Here is a 19,614-nt window from a genome sequence, read left to right on the forward strand (position 1 = left end):
TGATGAGCAAAAGAGAGCACCTGCTTTTCATTGATAAACACATACTGCTCAGTGCATGAGTTCCTGGATAAAGAAACATGCGTGTGCTTCTGTAATAACTGCCTGTTTAAGTAATGTCTGGGAAAAGAATGTAGTGAACAATCAGATCAACATGACTAAATTAAAAAGAGACTTTCATGCTGAGTATGTATTTAAAGGATAATTTCTCTTGCCATTTTTAAAACTTCATCAACAATGGCTGTTTCTACAAGGCCTTCTTTTTCAGCTCAGCTGCCCCTCCTACTTTACCATTCAGAAAGACTTGATTTGTAAATAGTAAAATGGTAAGATTAGAAATAGGTAACATTAGAAAGACCTATTTTTGAAATTAAAATATTGTAATGATAGAAAATAATGGAGACTGTTACCAGTCACATAAAATAAATACTTCAACATTACAGCAACCATGTTCCTTTTTCTAGCAATGTGCCAGTTAGGTCTTAGACTGAAATAATATGTGCGAATCTTAAACCATAAAATAGAAATTGCCATCAAAACTGAATCAAATATTAGAGATATGTGAAACACATTGTATAATTGTCTAGGTCTTTTCTTTTCTTACAAAATTTGCCAATGACTGAATTTGTGAATTCTGTTAAATTCAGCATTGAATATTAAATCATAGAATCATAGAATATCCTGAGTTGGAAGATATCCACAAGCATCACTGAGTCCAATTCCTGACTACCTCCAGAACCACCCAAAATAAAACCATATGTATGAGGCTGTTGTCCAAATGCTTTTTCAACTCTGGGATTATTGAGATGAATATTCATATTATTATAACACCAAAATATATGAAATACAATTTAGGTAAAAATATTACTCTTCACAGCTGAATTCATGCACATTGACTATTTTGCCCTCATACTTCAGGAAAAAAAAAAAAAAATCCTTACATTTTTAACTGAATTTCAATAAATAACCATAATTTAAAAGATTTAAGAACAAGTATAATGTAAAAGAAGCAGATATTTTACAATGGAAAATATAGTTCATTCTTCTAGGATAGTACAAATTATGTGTATTAGCATTTGTCAGATGATAACCTTTCAATTAACCTGCCAAGAAAGTGACAAAGAGATGAATTCTAATACTGAAAAATAAAATTTCATACTGAAAATTTCAATTTCCTGAAGGCTTGTAAACAGTCTGAAAATTGTTGAATCTATTCTGTATGATAACACATGTAAATGACAGTTCATCCATAGATTTATAAAAGTATTTATAGAAACACACATAGAAAGGAATAAATTTTACCTCCTAACAGATCATTACAACTCAGATTATTTATAAAAAATCCAAACATGCAAGCAAGTATACAAACAAAAACAATAACAGCAAAAACTTCCATAGAAAAATGAGTAAAAGTAAGGAAAAGAAGATTTAAACACAGCAGTCTTATTTTTAAAGTCTTTGTGTTTAAGTCTTTGGATACTGAAATATTTCATTGTCATGATATAAAATCAAATGATCACGATACTATTATTATTTGTAGATTGATTATTTCTGGACTTAATGATCACACAGCATTATGAATTATAGACAGGTTGTATTTTAAAAGATCCTTAGGAAAGCATTCACGATATTATTAAAGAATTTATTTCTCTTTGTGAAAGGAACTTTAAAGGAACTTCTCTGTTTGTCTATGTTATAAACATAAGTGTAGTCAAATCTACTCCACCCCAAATAGTTTAATTATTACCCATCTATTACTAACACCCATACTGTTACTGTATTTTTCTAAACAAATAAATAAATAATAATGAAAATGTCTACTGAAAACAGTAGATGTTTTGGAAAACTATGATTGATGGTAATGATTAATACACATTAATTAAAAAGATATAATATTTGGTAGAATTTTAAATTGTTTTACTTTTTAGTTCAAGTAATGTCGCCATGATCTTACATTTTATTGACTTCATGACAGAAGTCATGATCTAACCTACACCTTCCATTATCTACCTTATATTACCTTTTATCATGCGCTCCAGAGTTAAGAAGAAAAAACAAAACAAAACAAAACAAAACAAAAAAGATAACATCAGACTTCCTTAACTGAACATCAAGAGGGACTTTCTGAAAGTCTGAAGTGATTGTATCAACAATTCTCTTTTTCACAGTACTCTTGCTGACAAGCAGAAGATTCCAATGTGGCAGTTGTCAAACGCTTTTGATTGAATATGCTATTTGGGAGCCAAAACACATCACAAATACATATTGCAATTTTCCCTCTTTCCCATCCTTTACTGCATCCATCCTCTCACAAGACAGATTTTTCAACACATTTCCCTTCAAAATATATTTATAGACATGGAAAAGAGTTGTGAAAAAGAATTGGTTTCCTCACAGCCATTGTATCTAGTATAGTATCTACCTTTTTATTTTCATTTTATCAAGAGATTGTTTCAGGCCTGTGGACCAGCTGAGAAGAGCATAATATCACCACACCCATGTTTTTCTTCAATGGAACTTTTTTCAGGTACAATATTTATTTAGTATTAAACTATTCAAAAATTTTAACAAATCTTTTTGCATATATTTTTCAATTTAATTTCCGATTATGAAAGGAAATGTCTTTTTTTTTTTTTTTTCCCCTGTGAATACCTGTCATATGGTAGATTATAATACATAGTAAAACAATACAGAATAAAAGTGAAAATCTGGCCTTTAAAAGTTATTTTTTTTTTTAACTTTGTATACATGACAAAGAATCTGTCTTGTCTCAAGACAGATTTAAAAAAAAAAAAAAAAAAAGAGGGGGTTGAGGTATGAAACAACAATTTTAACACTCAAACATGACTGGTGGAGAAGAAACCTATTAAGAATTATTAAGTCTAGCTCCTGAAGAGTATGTCAGTTCATACTGTAAAGTTTGTTTTACCAGCTTTAGTTTTCTTACTAGCCTTACTTTTTAAATTATATAACACATAAGAAAACTAAACTGCCTGTTTTCACAAAATAGAAGAACATAATACACTGATCTTTATTTTTACCCTCCATATAGAAGTAGAAGGCTACTTAAGAACTATTACTGTAAGTTTTTATTACATTATTTTCCTCAACCTCTTTTTTGTTTATTCTTGACAGGTAAATTGATTTTTTTAGTATTTAAAATATCAGGGAAGCATATATTTTTCAAATCAAATAAGTGGAATAAATTTACTTAGTTTAGAATGTTTTGTGTAGACTCAAATATTTTACACTGTAATGTGTGATCAATTACAAGGAAGATGCAAAGTCCTCAATTTATTCTCTCTCTCTTTTTTATTTTATTTTATTTTATTTTATTTTATTTTATTTTATTTTATTTTATTTTTTCTCACTATCAAAGTAATCTTAAAGAGTTTGTTAGAATCATACACAATTTAAACTCTTCTAGTGATAAAAATAAGTAGTATTAATGTATATAATTATTTATTAAAAAAAAACATGGTCATATGAGATATTTACACAGCCTTTTTAATCTGAGAACTAACCCCTCAAATGAATGGACATCCAGGTATAATATTTTTCAGAGCGCCAATGTTAAAATGAATGAATGACAACAAAAATGTTTGTTATTAATATAATGATTAATTATAATTTTATAACATAAAACTAAAAGAGGGAAAATGCACACACACACACACAGAAATGTAGAGTCCTAGTTTCAGTACTATAACATACAATTTCATTTCTATTACAATAAATAAATAAATAAAAATATTTAGAACTTAACTATGCTACTGCTATAGAGCATATGGTTATAATGTTATTGTGATACGTTCTTATGTTGTTTTGTGTTTTGCTTTTTATGTCTTTATGTTCTTATGATGTTTTCCTTACTATATAGTGCTCTCTCCTTTTGGTCAAACATTTTCTTGCTTTCTAAATTCTCCAGTGTATCTCAGTCAATTTTTTTTTTTTTTAATGCTCCGGTGTTAAACTAATAAAAAGTACTATAAATATTAATATAAATAAGAGGCTTATAAATCACTGCTGCAGATGTTCAGACTATTTATAGTAGAGAAATATGCAAATGATCAAGGAAAACTTGATTGGATAGATCAGTATCACCACTGAGTATACTAATTTTTTAAGGAAATCAGCTGAACATGCACTGAATTATATTTTTATCCTAAGATCTTTCCATAAGAAAGATAAGACTGGTATTGATCCAGTTTATAGCGGTCAGAGAACAGGGAACACATTTCCTCTTTTTACCTGATGCCAAAGGTTAAGGAGGTGATTTATCTGACTGAACTACACATCTTGAGTGCAATGTTTTCAGAACATGGTATATTTATGGACAGTATTATAGAATTTAAAAACTCCAAACATAATTTATATTCATTGAAAACATTGATTTTTGACAGTTTTTAAACAGTCATAAACTTGAGATTGTTCTGCTACATCTGTTTGGCAGTTTTGAAGACTTTTTGCATTGCTCTTTTAAGCTTTCAGCGATGATACTGAAGGACTTGCTCAACGCAAAAACAATGATTTAGAGAAAAGACTGGGTTCTCAATCATTAGTCAGCCCTGCAGGAACATATCCATTCATAGAAGAAACAGCCTCAACATTCCCATACCCCACCATTTTCCCAAGCTATTTGATGGATTTTCTTTTTGTATTTTCTTCAGTGATAAAATTTCTTCCTAGCAGCAAGCAGATAACCATTCTACTAACTTCCTATTTCAGTTCTGACAAGTCTTTTATAAATACTACCTCATTGCAAGAAGAGTAAAAATGGCTCTTAATCCAAAAATGTCTAAAATCTCACTTTACTCATAAGTAGCTTGAATTAGTATTAGGAAAATGTAGATGAGAGTTTAACAATTGATTAAAAAGCAAATTTAGCAATGTTAAAACAAACAAACAAAAAGAAAAGGTAAGTAGAGTCAGTCTATCACAGCTCTAAGCAAATGATTAGTAAAATTTCAAAGTTGAAATGGTGAATCTTCTCTTAAATAAATGACACATATTAGCAATTACTTCATATCAGAAGATTTAGGACTTAGAGTCAGATTTAAACCCAAATTGTGACACTGCATGGCAATTGTAACTAGGAAAAAAATATATGAAAATCATTAATATGATTTTAAAGAAATCATTGACGCTAAAGAAAGCGTCAAGTATGAAATAAAGATGGAATAAAGGAATAAAAAATTATAAATTTTAATGGTAATATTTCTCTGTCCCTTGAATTACATTAACTTTTTTTTTTTTTTCTCCAGTGGAAATGTTTATTTCCTAATGATACGTATAGGTAATATGTGAATAGACTCAGATCACTGAGTTGTTATGACTGATTCATTTCACATGTTTGTCAGGTTTACATTAAAGAGAAATTGCTAAGTTCAGTCAGGCTTAATACTAAAGGCAGAAGGTTGTAAATGTAATACAGGCCTTATAAAGGTTTGTGAAGGTAGCTGTCTTAATGTTATTTTCTTTGAGGATAAGAGAAAAATCTGGTTTAGAACTCATTAGATCCCTTCTTGGATCTTTTAAAGATTTGTAAGGACTCATCTCTTTTGTGCAAATACCTATCATCAACATGATATCTCAAAATATTTTTTTCTTTTCTGTCTTACTATTCAGCAGCAAGAGTGAATGAAAATATTAGCATATGGCTTTAAAAATAAAGCAAATGAAAGCTTTAGACTTTCAATTGTTATGATTTTTATACATAGAATCATAGAATCATAGAATATCCTGAGTTGGAAGGGACCCTTAAGGATCATCAAGTCCAACTCTTGACACCACACAGGTCTACCCAAAAGTTCAGACCATGTGACTAAGTGCACAGTCCAATCACTTCTTAAATTCAGACAGGCTCGGTGCAGTGACCACTTCCCTGGGGAGCCTGTTCCAGTGTGCAACCACCCTCTCTGTGAAGAACCCCCTCCTGATGTCAAGCCTAAATTTCCCCTGCCTCAGCTTAACCCCGTTCCCGCGGGTCCTGTCGCTGGTGTTAATGGAGAAAAGGTCTCCTGCCTCTCGACACCCCCTTACGAGGAAGTTGTAGACTGCAATGAGGTCTCCCCTCAGCCTCCTCTTCTCCAGGCTGAACAGGCCCAGTGCCCTCAGCCGTTCCTCGTACGTCTTCCCCTCCATAATTTACATACTTTAAAGCCCATATTCTCCTTAAGGGATACTGTTTCAATTACAATATTAATACAAGTTCTGAGTAAACTGGAAGTGCACTTTATGTAAAGATCTTTTGGCTTTCTCGAATCCCCCAAATATGCCACCTTTATTGATGGCCTGGACAAACAGCAGGGCTTGTTTCTTTCTTGAAGGTAATTTTGTTTGAAGATCAATATTCACATTATTTATGTAGATTTATTTGGAAATTGAAATTATACCTTAGAGTTATTTTGTCATTGTTAGGAGGTCAAAGGATATTTTCTGGAAAAGAACGTGCCATTTAAGTAAATGGTTTAACACAGTGTCTTAACATAGAAACCTATTAGGTTTTAGAGAGATGGAGCCTGTCTAGCATTTATGGAAACTTCAGAAAAAGAATTTTCTCAGGTTCAAGATAGAATTTCTGCCTAGGCCTACAGGTAAAGAGAGCTGGGGCATATCTAAACAGCAAACAACACTTTTGTAAAACAGAAGATCCAGCTATGTTCAAGTATCTGATACGACTATGGGATAGGAACTTAAATTTCTTGCTTTGTGTTTGTCTTGACCATAGGCTACTCTGCGGTATCTTCTGAGACATCCAAAATGTCTTTAATATTAAAAGGACCATCAACACATATCAGCTACAGACCTGGAAATGCTTAGAATATGCTCACAGAAGTCTGCAGTATTGCTAAACAAGACTGCTATGTCATGTAATAGAACTGCTCTTTAATGCCCTGAAAATCTTCCAATCAGCATTGTGTAATCCATGAAACTACATAAGGCTTCAATGGGGACTTATTCAATAGTCCATTGAGTGACTTTGGGAAATAGTATAGTCTATAATACCATGATGTATATATACTCTGTAATGGTGAGTGATTTCTTTTACCAGTTGTGTTGCCTCTTGGATACTAATTTGTTTCAGTGTTTCTCTGAGATCCTAGGAGTAATTTTGTTGAAAATGTGTGTATTTTAATTAAAAAACATTATTTCGTGTATGTTTTACCATATATGTAGGAGAATCGGCACAACTGGAATTTTTAGCAGTCAAAACCTCTCTTATTTTTGACTAAGATGCCAGGAACAGCTCTGATATATTACCAGGGATAAATATTAAGTGATATCATAAAAAAAGACATATGGTAACAAATGATAGATTAGATGCATATTAGCAAATAATAAAATCAAATGGTGTGTATCCAATCCAGCTTCTGAAAAGAGTTTTGTGGCTGAATATATATTTTTTCTTTTGATGTCAAATTTGAGCCCCTTACTATAGTTCTAGAAACTGAACACATTACAATAAAATAAAAGCTAATAATTGACTGGTATTTTAGTGTATTCTCTGATTGTGGGGTTGATTCTCAAAGACGGTAATTGGAAATCAAAATATTGAAAGGGGTACAAAAATAGCTATCAAGTATACCTCATTTCCACTGTGGCTGCTGGGGGAGGAAGAGAGAAATAGAAAATATTTGAAACAGTTCCAGAGGATTTGAAGCAATAACATGAACAAACATAATTTATTTAGAGTCAGTCGGTACAGGTTTAAGAATGGAAACTCATGCTCAAGCACATTAAAAGGTCTTCAAAGATATTACTGGCATAAAGTTCTGAGTGACTTTGGGTGATGGTAACAGGATATGGATCCTTTCATCTCTGGGTCATGATTTCAAATTTAGCTGAGGTTTATGGCAACCAAAAGTAATCTTATGTCTGTTTAGTGACCTGTGTGAAATAAGCTGTGGGTCTTCTTCATATGTTTCTTGGGCCATAGACCACATCAAAAAGGCAGCCTCACGCTGCTGCTGTTGTCAGTCTTAGCGATGAAGGGCCTGCACAGGCTGCACTCCCTTCTGGCATGTGGAAGTTATCTTTCTAGGTCAAGACAGAAATTCTTCTAACAGTGATTTTGCTGTACCTGTACAGAGATGTGAACAACCTTACTGAAGCACTGTATTAAAAATGGATTTTAAAATATAAAACATTAAATAATTAAAAAAAAAAAAAAATACAGTGATAAAAGACTGTGGTTGGTTGATTGTTTGGTTGGTTTAGGCTATACAGATATTTTCTCAAAATAATTTTACATCTAAAGTCATAGTGAATATTACAGATTTAGCAAAACAAACAAACAAACAAACAACAACAAAAAAAAACTTGAATATAAAACTCATCTAGATATGGAGATGAATGTGTGTGTCTTGTAGAAATTTATCAACACAACATAAAAGCATAGTCTGTTCCATTCAATCTATACACAGCATCTATATAGCATCAATAAAATATAATCTGTGCAGATGTGGTAAGCATAGAGCATACCGTAAATTTATCAGCAAATACATACACTACAGATATTTATTAGCTTATCAGTAATAAGTTAATAATGATAGGTGTATTTCTGGGGGGAGGGATGTTTTAGGATTTTATTTATCAATCTATTTATTTATTTATTTATTTATTTTTGTTTTAATTTAAGTTATGAATACGCTGATCAAGAATAGTAATCAGAGATTGCAGAGACTGGAAAACAATAACCCAAACCAACATTTATTTATTTATATATTTGTTTGTTTTTCTTAAAGAATTATGTTAAATATGACTGCTCTGGTCTCCAACCCCAGCCCAGTTCATGTTTCCATCTACAGAGTTTTATTAGATTGCTCTGAAGTACAGAAGAGTTCTCCCCCAAAAAAGTGACATTTTCTCTCCTCCTTCCTCTTGACTCTCAGTGCCACAATTCCTGGACTCCAAATACAAAATCAGATATGACTGTAGAGGAAACTTCTTACATATTTCTATCCCCAGGTATCACTTCTGTGACAGGCATCAAGTCAGGAATACCTGATGTTGAATATTACCTCGCAATAGATAGCTCCTGAGTAAAGATGCAGTATTATAATAGTAAGTACTAAATTCTATGATTTGTATATGATCATTGCAGAAGCCAATATGATCACATGTGGCAGCAAATTTCAAAGAGATATGTACAACAGCTTATGTAGGGTAAAAACTACTTAATGCTGACAGCAGGTCAAATTAGTTGTATAAAAAGCAGTTAATGCAAATCTAACAGCTGAATGCACTGGGGAAAAAAAAAAAAAAAAAGCAAAAGATGAAAAATATCTTGTTCTACTTCTTTTAAGTGTATGAATATTTTAGCTGGCAGGATGCAGGTTTAAAAAAATGCTGATAAGCTAAAGAATCTTGTTTAAATTACTTCTGCTAAACTGATAAATAATTCCCCTCTTAAATGTATCTTTCAAACATGGACAATTTTATTTACATATGTATTTATACATACATACATATACATAAATGTATGGATGTGGGGGGAAACTTAGTTACAAGAGATGAGGAAAAGGCTGAGGTGCTTAATGCCTTCTTTAGCTCAGGCTTTAATGGCAAGAGCAGTTGTTCTCTGCATACCTAGTACCCTGAGATGGTGGAAGGAGCCATCATCCTGAGATGGTGGAGGTGGGGAGCAGAATGGGGCCCTCATAATCCATGAGGAAATGTTTGCTGACCTGCTACAGCACTTGGATGTATGCGAGTCGATGGGGCTGGATGGGATCCACCCAACGGTGCTGAGAGAACTGGTGGAGGAGCTGGCCAAGCCACTTTCCGTCTTTTATCAGCAGTCCTGGCTATCAGAGAAGGTTCCAGTTGACTGGCAGCTAGCAAACGTGATGCCTATCTACAGGAATGGCAGGAGGGTAGACCCGGGGAACTATAGGCCTGTTAGTTTGACCTCATTGCCAGGGAAGCTCATGGAGCAGATCCTCTTGAGAGTCATCACGTGGCACTTGCAGGGCAAGCAGGTGATCAGGCCCAGTCAGCATGGGTTTATGAAAGGCGGGTCCTGCTTGACAAACCTGATCTCCTTCTATGATAAAGTGACGCGCTGGGTGGACAAGGGAAAGGCTGTGGATGTGGTCTACCTTGACTTCAGTAAGGCCTTTGACACCATTCCCCACAACATTCTCCTCAAGAAAATGGCTGCTCACAGCTTGGACTGGCATATGCTTTTTTGGGTTAGAAACTGGCTGGATAGCCGGGCCCAAATTGTTGTGGTGAATGAAGTCAAATCCAGCTGGAGGCCGGTCACTAGTGGAGTTCCCCAGGGCTCAGTATTGGGGCCAGTCCTCTTTAATATCTTTATCGATGATCTGGATGAGGGGATTGGGTGCACCCTCAGTAAGTTTGCAGATGACACTAAGTTAGGTGTGTGTGTCTATCTGCTCAAGGGTAGGAGGGCTCTGCAGGAGGATCTGGATAGGCTGCACCGATGGGCTGAGGTCAACTGTATGAAGTTTAACAAGGCCAAGTGCTGGGTCCTGCATCTGGAGCACAACAACCCCAAGCAGAGCTACAGGCTGGGAGATGAGTGGTTGGATAGCTTCCTGGCAGAGAAGGACCTGGGAGTATTGGTGGATAGTCAGTTGAATATGAGCCAGCAGTGTGCTCAGATGGCCAAGAAGGCCAACAGCATCCTGGCTTGTATAAGAAGCAGTGTGGCCAGCAGGTCTAGGGAAGTAGTAGTAGGAACCTGTACTCAGCTCTGGTGAGGCCGCACCTCGAGTACTGTGTTCAGTTTTGGGCCCCTCACTACCAGAAAGACATCGAGGTGGTTGAGAGAGTCCAGAGAAGGGCAACAAAGCTGGTGAGGGTTCTGGGGAATAAGTCTTATGAGGAGCGGCTGAGGGAGCTGGGTTTGTTGAGCCTGGAGAAAAGGAGGCTGAGGGGCAACCTTATTGCTCTCTACAAGCACCTTAAAGGAGGCTGTAGTGAGGTGGGGACTGGTCTGTTCTCCCACGTGCCTTGCGACAGTACAAGGGGGAATGGGCTAAAGTTGCACCAGGGGAGTTTTAGGTTGGATGTTAGGAAGAACTTCTTTACCAAAAGGGTTGTTAGACATTGGAACAGGCTGTCACAGAATCACAGAATCACAGAATTTCTAGATTGGAAGAGACCTCAAGATCATCGAGTCCAACCTCTGACCTAACGCTAACAGTCCCCACTAAACCATATCCCTAAGCTCTACATCTAAATGTCTTTTAAAGACTTCCAGGGATGGTGACTTCACCATTTCCCTGGGCAGCCTATTCCAATGTCTAACAACCCTTTCGGTAAAGAAGTTCTTCCTAACATCCCGGGGAAGTGGTGGAGTCACCATCCCTGGAGGTCTTTAAAAGACGTTTAGATGTAGAGCTTAGTGATATGATTTAGTTAGTGTTAGGTCAGAGGTTGGACTAGGTGATCTTGGAGGTCTCTTCCAACCTAGACGATTCTGTGATTCTGTGATATTTCCTATCTCAATAAAAACAGTTACTTCAAAATTGAGGACAAGGACCAATTCCAATTTCAAATATAGTAAGAAAGCTATACAGCAAGAAATTGGGTTGTACTGTTGCAGTGAAATGATCCGGTATGGGATCTTATTACTAATTTTCACCCAAATATAAAAGAAGTAATGAATAAAATAAATAATAAATAAAATAAAGCAGTGAACAAATAAATAAATTAGTTCTGCCTTAGTACTGGGCTGATTAAGCCTACTACTATTGTTATCACTTTCTAATATGAAGTTTCTTTAGTCTTCATCAAGAAATCTTTTATCCCTATGATTCTATGATTGCTACAAATAAAGAGTGAGAGAGCTTTTCAGCCTACAGAAGAGAAGTCTCTGGGGTACCTCTTTGACACCTTTCAGTACTAAAAATGGAATTATAAAACAGATGAAGAGAGACTCTTTGCTCAGTCAGGTAATGATGGGAAAAGGGGGAATGGTTTTAAACTAAAAGCAGGGAGATTTAGAGTAGAGGTTAGGACGAAATTCTTAATTCAGAAGGTGGAGAGGCACTGGAACACGTTGCCCAAAGAGGTTGTGGATGCCCCATCCTTGGAGATGTTCAAGACCAGGTTGGATCGAGCCCTGAGCAACCTGATCTGGTGGGTGGCAACGGGGTTGGAACTAGATGATCTTTAAGGTCCCTTCAAAACTGAGCCATTCTATGCATTGATTATGATTTAGAAGTAGAGGGAACATAGTTTAATCAGAAAATGAAAAGAAAGCAATAGATAGAAACAGACATATTTCACTAAAATGATAATAACCACATGGAAATATTTGCCACCAGGGTCAAAATGACAAACATTATTAATCAGATAAGAGAACAGTCTTTTTCTTTCCTTCCTTCCTTCCTTCCTTCCTTCCTTCCTTCCTTCCTTCCTTCCTTCCTTCCTTCCTTCCTTCCTTCCTTCCTTCCTTCCTTCCTTCCTTCCTTCCTTCCTTCCTTCCTTCCTTCTTTCTTTTTCTCTTCCCTTCCTTCTTTCTTTTTCTCTCTATCCATCTACTTCCTTTCATCTGTACCAACACGTACCTATACCAATATAGACAGGTCATTAGATATATAAACATAGAATAGAATCATATAATGATCAAATTATTTAGTTTGGAAAAGACCTCTAAGATCATCAAGTCCAACCATTAACCTAGAACAGCCAAGTCTACAACTAAACCATGTCTCTAAGCATCACATCTACATGTGTTTTAAACGTAAATCCCACCTCGGAAATGGTGACTCAGTTGTTTCCCTGGGCAGCTGTAGTGGGTTTACGTGGCAAGGTTTGGTAGCAGGGGGCCATAGGGGTGGTTTCTGTGAGAAAGATCTAGAAGCCGCCCCATGTTTGGGAAGGGCCCCGTTGTTTTCCAGATCTGAGCCAATAAGCGATGTTGTTTTGCGCCTCTGTGAGAGCATATTTAAGACAGGGAAAAAAACACTGCGCCACACAGCAGCCGGGAGAGTCAAGGGAGTGAGAAACAGCCTTGCAGGTGCCAAGGTCAGTGTAGAAGGAGGGGGAGAGGTGCTCCAGGCGCCGGAGCAGAAGTCCCCTGCGGCCTGTGGTGAGGACCATGGTGAAGCAGGATGTCCCCCTGCAGCCCATGGAGTACCACAGTGGAGCAGGGTTTCACGCTGCAGCCCGTGGAGGAGACCACGGTGGAGCAGGTGGCCCTGCACCGACGGAGGCTGCCGCCTGTGGAAGACCCCTGCTGGAGCAGATTCCGGGCCGGACCTGTAGCCTGTGGAGAGGAGCCCACGCAGGAGCAGGTGATCTGGCAGGAGCTGCTGCCCGTAGGGGAGCCAGGTTGGAGCAGTTTTCTCCTGAGGGATGGACCCCGTGGTACGGACCCATATCTGGAGCAGTTCTGGAAGAGCTGCTGCCTGTGGGAAGCCCACGCCGGATCAGTTCGTCAAGGACTGCATCCTGTGGGTGGGACCCCACAGCACAGGGGACGAGAGTGACCGAGAAGGAGCGGCAGAGAAGAAGTGCTGTAGACTGACCATAACCCCCATTCCCCCGTTCCCCTGCGCCGCTCGGGGGGAGGAGGTGGAAGAGGGTGGATGGGGGGGAAGGTGCTTTTGGTTTCTTTCCTTTGTTTCTCACTTCTCTAGCTTGTTAGTAATGAGCAATAAATCTTACTATCTGTCTTCTTATGCTGAGTCTGGTTTGCCCGTTACACTAATTATTGCGTGATTTTCTCGTCCTTATCTCAATCCTTGAGCCCCTTTCACATATTTTCTCCCCATTCCTCTTTGAGGAGGGGGAGTGAGAGAGCGGCTGTGGTGGAGCTCGGCTGCCCACTCGAGCGGAACCACGACAGCAGCCTTTTCCAATGCTTCACAAACCTTTCATAGAATCATAGAATAATAGAATCATAGAATCATAGAATATCCTGAGTTGGAAAGGACCCACAAGAATCATTAAGTCCAACTCTTGGCACTGCACAGGTGTACCCTAAAGTTTAGACAACGTGACTAAGTGCACAGTCCAATCGCTTTTTAAATTCAGACAGGCTTGGTGCAGTGACTATGTCCCTGGGGAGCCTGTTCCTATGTGTAACCATCCTCTCAGTGAACAACCTTTTCCTGATGTCCAGCCTGAACTTGTCCTGCCTCAGCTTAACACCGTTCCCACAGGTCCTGTCACTGGTGATTACGGAGAATAGGTCACCTGCCTTTCCACTCCCCCTTGCAAGGAAGTTGTAGACTGTGATGAGGTCCCCCTTCAGCCTCCTCTTCTCCAGGCTGAACAGGCCCGGTGACCTCAGCCGCTCCTCATATGTCTTCCCCTCTAGGCCCTTCACCATCTTTGTCGCCCTCCTCTGGACACTCTCCAACAGTTTAATGTCCTTCTTGTACTGTGGTGCCAGAACTGCACACAGTACTCGAGGTGAGGCTCCACCAGCACAGGGAAGAAACATCTCCTAATTTCCAACCTAAGCCTTCCCTGGTGCAACCTGAAACCATTTCCTTTTGTCCTACTGCTTGTTGCTTGGAAGAAGAGACTGACCCTCTGTATTAGGTTTATGTGGCAAGGGCTTGGTAGCAGGGGGACTGCAGGCATGGCCTGTGTGAAAAAAAGTCCAGAAGCTGCCCAATATAAAATAAGAGCCTGCTCCAGTAATCTCCAAAAGGGACTCAGTCCTCAGCCAAAGCTGAGGCAATAAGCACCTGTGAAGAATTAAGAAAGGGAAAAAACTGCTGTGCAACAGCAGCCAGGAAAGCGAGGAGAGAGAACCAACCATGAACATACCACAATCAATTCAGAAGGAGGAGGAGGCTCCTGAGATGTCAGAGCAGGAGTTCCCTGCAGCATGTGGAGAGGCCCCTGGTGGAGCAGGCTCTCCCCCTACAGATCTCCACGCTGCAGCCCATGGAGGAGGGGGGATAGGGGGGAAGGTATTTTTAGTTTGCTTTTATTTTCTCACTTTTCTAGTCTGCTAGTGATAGGCATTAAATTATACTGATCTCCCTATGCTGAATCTGTTTTTCCCATAATTATAATTGGTGGGTGATCTCCTTGTCCTTATCTCAACCCTTGAGCCATTTTAATCATCTTTTCTCTCTCTTTTCCTTTGAAGAGGGAGAGTGAGAGAGGGGTTGTGATGGAATTTAGACGCCCAACAGGGTAAAAACACTAAACTCCTACTCACTACAAACTCCTTTGAAGTAGTTTTAGAGAGCAATAAGGTGTCTCCTGAGCCTTCTTTTCTGTTGGCTAAATAACCCCAGTTCCCTCAAATATTCCTCATAAGACTTGTTCTCTAGAATCTTCACCAGCTTTTCTTTGGACATACTCCAGCACCTTTATATCTTCCTTGTAGTTAGGGGATGGAAACGGAGCACACTATTCAAGGTGTGGCTGGCCTCCCTGGTGCCACTTACAAAGAGACAATCACTTTCCTATGCCTGCTGGCCACCCTATTTCTGATACAAGACAGGGTGACATTGTCTTTCTTGGCCACCTTGATCACACTGATGGCTCATGTTCAGCCAACTGTTGACTAGAACCCCTAGGTACTTTTCTGCTGGACAGATTTCTAGCAACTCTTCCTTCAGCCTGTAGCATTGTGTGGGGTTGTTGTGCCCCAATTGCAGACCCCAGCACTTAGCCTTGTTGAACCTCATTCAATTGTCCTTGGCCCATCTATCCAGCCTATCTATATCCCCCTGTAGATCCTTCCTACCTTCAAGCAGATCAACACTTCCACCCAACTTGAATAGATAAGATGAATAGAATTTGGTTTTAATTATTTTAGTCTGTCACAGTACATAAATCATAATGCAGAAATTATCTATATAATTATTATTGCCAGCAAAATGTTAAATAATCTATGGAGAGCTGGTTTGCAATAGTTGCCCGTTCTTAAGGCGTTCCTAATTAAAAAAAGATGCATATATGTGAAATAATTTCTTAATTATACTTTGTATAAAATCTCAAAATTTCAACGGACAACTGTTAAATAAAAACTAGATGTGAGTTATCTATTTGGTGTTAAATATAATCCACACTATATTAAACAAGCATTTCCCCCTTGGATTTTTGGTCTTTCTTCCTGTCCAAACACTTTCATAATTTTAATATGGAATTCTTCTAATCAAATATTCTTTCATAACTTTTTTTGACCATGCCTTGCAGTAATATCTTGTCCCTCATTTCAGCATGCTGTTAATTGCTCTTGCTCCTTATTATTCTGTCTGTCTCTGCACATGTGTGTAATCATGTTGTTTTGTGTAAAAGTAAAGCATACCTTGTTTCAACATTTGTACTTGAAACTATATTATGCTTAGTAATGCAAAAATGATTCTCTATGAAGGTTCCAAAGTCATAATACTTAATATTTCAACTTTTGTCAATACTTTCTCTTTTATATATCCCTAAGTCACACTCGCTCATGGATGTTGTACATGTGCACATATATATTATGTACATGGATAGTGAAAATTAACATTGTAACATGGACAGTGAAATTGAGTGAAGCTTCAGCAAGTTTACCAGTGACACCAAGCTGGGTGGTGTGGTTGACATGCTAGAGGGAAGGGATGACATCCAGAGGGATCGAGACAGGGTTGAGAGGTGGGCGTGTGGGATCATGAGGTTCAACAAGGCTAAGTGTAAGGTTCCCCATCAGAGCTGAGGCAATCTCAAACACAAATACAGGGTGAGTGGTGAATGGACTGAAAGCAGCCCTAAGGAGAAGGACCTGTGGGTGTTCATTATCAAGAAGCTTGACATGAGACTGCAATGTGCACTTACAGCCCAGAAAGACAACAATATCCTGGGCTGCATCAAAAGAAGTGTGGCCAGGTCGAAGGAGGTAATTCTCCCCCTCTGCTCTGCACTTGTGAAACCCCACCTGGAGTGCTGTGTTCAGCTCTGGCCCCCCAGCACAAGAAGGACATGTAAGTATTACAATGAGTCCAGAGGAGGGCCATGAAGATGATCAAAGGCATGGGGCACCACTCCTGTGAAGACAGGCTGAGGGAGTTAGGGTTGCTCAGCCTGGAGAACAGAAGGCTCTGGGGAGACCTTACAAAAGTCTTAAGTACTTCCAGTACTTAAAGGGGACTACAGGAAAGATGGGAAGGACTCTGTCATAGAATATAGTGATAGAACAAGGAGTGGTGGCTTTAAACTAAACAAAGGTAAATTTAGAATAGATATTAGGAAGAAAATCTTTAGTTAGAGGGTGGTGAGGAACCGGAAGAGGATGTCCAGAGAGGTTGTGGATACCTCATCACTGGAATTGTTCAAGGTCAGGTTGGACAGGGCTTTTTGCAGCCTTATCAAGTGTGAGGTGTTCCTGCCTATAGCAGGTGGGATTGGAATTGGGTGATCTTTTAGGTCCCCTCCAACCCAAACTGTTGTATGATTCTATGATGTGCAAAAGACAATAAAATATAAAAACCTCTAAAAATAATACTTGCTGCATTTTAAAATGTTATAGAAGCCCTGAATAAGGTAATGACAGTCTGTGCTGGCCATAGTACATAAATGTTAGATACCTTTCTCTCATTAAAAAATTGACATGGTGGCTAATGAAAGAATTTACTTATTTATTTATTTATTTATATTGGACTGCATGGTTAATGGAACACTTGCTTAAAAACAAAGAACCCTTCACTACTGCTTACTGTTTTCCTCATTTGTCTTACATGCTATCAGCAAGAATCAGCTTTCCCTGTGTAAAAATACCCTAGCTGCTTATCACACAGATAACATGTAAAAAAAAAAAAAACTCTGCATTTGTGGGCATACTCTTATCTGTGACATACAGAAACACATGAAATATCAAAATAGAAATGTATCAACATTAATGCCAGTGAAGAGAAGTGAAACATGACCTGCCACCAGTTCTTCCTGTGTACAGAGAACAAATATGAAACTTTGGCAACCAGGCAGCATTGCTGTTTTTTCAAGTCACAATTATTAATTACTTTATAATCTTTGTTAAATATCACTGTACTTACACTATGACACATAAAACTGAAGGCCCTATTTCCTTGTTTACATTTTCTCTATATCAGGTATGCTAGATATATTTCTTCATAGACAAACGATTGTCTTTCTCCATTTTTTTTCCTTTCCTGTAATGAACTTTTTCATAAGTATATTATATGAGTAGTTTTAGATAATAGATTTTCCATAACTAGCAAGATCATTTTTATATGTCTTTCTCCTTGTTTTATGAAATAATACAGTGTATTTGAATGACAGATTTCTCCTGTCAGTGTGAATGCTAGTTGGGAACTGTATGTGTAGTTGAAAACCATGAAAAATCACTGTATTTAAACTGTTATTACAGTGCTTCATATTTAATATACTTGCCCAGACATTACAAAATTATATGTATTCTGGGTTTTGATAAATAATGTCACAAATGAGCAAGAGCAAATGAAACTGAACTGTCAAGTCTAGTTCTGTACGGACTTTTGCAAGGAAACAGTGCAGGCAGCTTTGTATCCAACTGTTATAAATGACTGAATATTCTATTCACCTCATCATTTACTTTAGTCAAATATAGCCCTTGTTTTCCAATAAATAATTCCAAGAAAACAATGAATTATTTTGTTCTCTTTTTATTGTATTTTTTCAATAGATTTTCAGTTTGTTTGTTAAAGATTATGGCAATAAACAATATAGAGAATCAAAAGACACTGACAGCTAAGGATTCCAAATGTAGGATCAGTACTGATTACTAACTGTCCATGCTATTGGGGTCTTGTCTTATTTAAGTATATTCAGTTTTTGGTAAGGAGAAAAAAACACATACATGGTTTAATTTTCTCCCTTGACAGTCTTCAAACCTCATCCTTTTCCAGTGCATAGCCTTTGGAAAGGACATAAAAAACGACTCTTGCTCTCCCCATTCAAAACATAAGCACTTTGAAGTCAAACCCTATGACTTTTGGATAGCCTGCATTGGGTGGACTAACTGTTTTTGCTGCTCTGTACTTAATAAAAGTCTGTAGTAAGAACCATAAAGAAATGTCCTTAAGGACAAACAAACAGGATAACTAAAAGCATGACACTGCCACTCTTAAAAGGATTTTAGGAATCTAATGCTTAGATTGTATGAAATTTCTTTTTCAATATATAATTATATAAAATGTTGTTTCTCTTTGACTTCCACTACCTTATAAGGTTACTTCCTCTCCCTTAGTTTCTGAAATCTGTTTGGTAACATATAATGGCATTTTGGGAAAATTGATGTTGCTTTTTATGTCCTTTCAGGTTATTAATCATTAGTAACCTTACAGTCAAAGTTAGCTCATTAAATATGCATGTCTTTTAGTAATTCAATGCCTAATATATATTACAAACTTTGTGCACTAACAGCAATTATATTCTGTTTAATGGGTTTTATAATTGTAGTGCCATCTTAGAGAAGTATGTGAAGTATGAAATTCTAAAGATATCAATTAAACAAAATCTGTTAAATGATTGCTTAGTAATAAGCATATGGAGAAAGAAAAGCATTTAACGTATTAAAGGATGAACTACATAGGGAAATGTATTATTAAGACTGATCTTTATTTCAATCTGACAAAGGAAAAGAAAAAAAAAAAGAGATGAGGAGAAAAATATATCACAAACACCAGAAAATAT

This window comes from Anas acuta, chromosome 1 (assembly GCF_963932015.1).
Source record: "Anas acuta chromosome 1, bAnaAcu1.1, whole genome shotgun sequence".
Taxonomy (NCBI): Eukaryota; Metazoa; Chordata; class Aves; order Anseriformes; family Anatidae; genus Anas; species Anas acuta.